The sequence below is a fragment of the Oratosquilla oratoria genome, unplaced genomic scaffold (assembly GCF_046742065.1).
Source record: "Oratosquilla oratoria isolate Oo_2021 unplaced genomic scaffold, ASM4674206v1 SCAFFOLD59, whole genome shotgun sequence".
Lineage (NCBI taxonomy): Eukaryota > Metazoa > Arthropoda > Malacostraca > Stomatopoda > Squillidae > Oratosquilla > Oratosquilla oratoria.
The window spans coordinates 292,501-295,000 of NW_027467723.1; the positions used below are offsets into that span (position 1 = coordinate 292,501).

Below are 2,500 nucleotides of genomic sequence, written 5' to 3' on the forward strand. Positions count from 1 at the left end.
GACCTCCAGGAATAAATATCTAGAACGGATAAATATGATTCAGAGCTTTTCTAGATATGCTACAGCTCTAACTGTCCCACTGATTTGTCACGAAGACGAATCTTACACGCATTCTGGTCGCCGCAAGGAGAATCTGTTGAGTTGTAAACATAAATATAGCAAACGGGGTATCTTTTTATTTTATTTCATTCAGGTGGGGGAAGGGGAGGAGGAGGAGGAATGGGAAGGGCGAGGAGGAAGGACACAGATATGGTTGGGGGGTGGGGGGGAGGAGAGGAGGAAGAATGGAAAAGGGGGGAGAGGAAGGACCACATATCGTCAAACCCAGGACTCTAGGTCTTGTACAAAGACTGTATGACTGATGGGGAGATCAGCGAAGTTGAGCGAATTATCTGTCGAAAAAGAAAACGCAGTGCAGTAGGGCCGCTATGTTGTCCTTGTTTGTTGTTGTCGTTCTTTGTTTGTTGTTGTTGTTGTTTATTTGTTCGTATTTTTGTTGATTATTGTTGTCATCGTAGTCGTTGTTGTTGTCACCGTCGTCGTTGTGGATGTCGTTGATGCTGTCATTGTTGTTGACATTATTTTCATTATTGTTGTCCTTGACGTGATCGTTGTTGTTTTTGTTATTGATGTGAAGATGTTTGGGGAGAAAGGCGAAGGTGGAGGGAGGGGTGAGTGGGAGAGGGGGGAAGGACAAATGAGAAATTAAAGAAAGTTTTATCCCGACATATCACCGTGGCGATTCCTCAGCTTCTGTTCCTCCGTTTCCGGCGCCTTCGGGAGGAAGATCAATACGAGGAACCTGACCACTACCTATTCTTCAGGAGGAGGAAGAAGAACCTACAAGAGACCTATGAGTCTATGGAGAACCACAGCTTGAATGCTGTGAGCTTCATGGTAAAAAAAAAAAAAAAAAAGCAAAGAACAATTATGTCTTTGGTAGAGATAGGAACCAGTAGAAGCTCTTCTGGTCTTTGGAGATGCAACGAGCCTTGATCTAAGTTCATGTATTCTCGGAAAACTATATAATAAACTAAAGTTCACCATACTATCTAATTCTCTATCATGGCAGAGGTGGGTTGAACGCGATATTTCGTGTAGGTGTATGTAATTCGAGCATACAAATATAAGAAAGTCGTACTCAAATTATATCTCTCTTGATAGCGTAATGGATTACGTCACTGTAACTTTGTTACGGGTTAGCTGGGTTCGAATCCTCGGCTCGTCCATGTTTCAATTTCCAACGGATGCCTCCTTCGGGTGACTCTCAGTCTCGATTGCGATGGCATGGAATTAAAAGTGATTTGTGGTTAAAAAAGATATTAATTGATCACTGAGAACCACTCAGTGTGTATGTGTATATATATATATATATATATATATATATTACATATACATATAAGTATACATATACATATACATATATATACATATATATATATATATGTATATATATATATATATATGTGTATATATATATATATACATATATATATATATATATATATATATATACATATATAATGAAAACAATCTCTTGGATAGCCGCTGTCAGGACCTCAAGGTTTGCTGAACAAGAAAGAGTTCGCGGAGTCGTAAGGAGTCTTGGAGAATCTCAACGTCTCCCAGGGAGTCTCAGGGAGTGAGGGATTGTTGCTGCGGCCAACAAGAAATAATGATTCCTCGTTTGGGTGAAGCTCGCTCTCAAGGCACCTTATCAGCATATGCGCTGACCTAAGTCTTCTTTCGAGACTTCTGCAGCGCTTTCGGAATTAAGAAGTTTCTCAAAAATCAAAAAGGGATTTTTATTTATCTATTTATTTATTTATTCATTTATCTATTTATTCATTTAGTGTGTGTGTGTGTGTGTGTGTGTGTGTGTGTGTGTGTGTGTGTGTGTGTGTGTGTGTGTGTGTGTGTGTGTGTGTGTGTGTGTGTGTGTGTGTGTGTGTGTGTGTGTGTGTGTGTGTGTGTGTGTGTGTGTGTTTTCACAGGATACATTAAGGGAGCATCACATAAGCATTATCTTAAGACGGTAGTAGTACTGATAGTTTATTTTTCATTAACAATTACACCCTCTCGTTAGTTTAGTACTATCTTAAGATCCTGTACATCTCTCTATGCTCTCCAGATTAGGATCAACACGTTTATTATAACATTTAATATAAAGAAAAAGAAAATAATCAGAATAAATAGAACAGAATAAAATGAGACAAAACAGAGTAAGATAAAATAAGCACAATAATGGTATTGTCTTTATTGCAACCTCTCGTTATTCTAGGAATATCCAAACACTTCTAAGTACTTCTAAGTGCATCGAAATCACCCTGAAATGATAAAAATATACTTCTTGGATGGCCTTTCTGAATAAAATTCAATGAAAATGTCTGCTGTAATATTCCAACTCGGAAGTTGCTTTCAGGATATTGCAGGATGGTAACGCTTTCGTCTCGTGATGCATAGCCTACGGTTCGAATCCCATAAGAAGAGTCGTATGCTG

At 38.7% G+C, this 2,500-nt stretch overlaps 1 protein-coding gene across 2 annotated transcripts in view; it reads right to left on the reverse strand.

Moving 5' to 3' along the window:
* LOC143023774 (lachesin-like) overlaps positions 1-2,500 on the reverse strand; it is a gene marked incomplete at its 5' end in the record, with an annotated part of 136,963 nt that overhangs the window by 131,806 nt on the left and 2,657 nt on the right.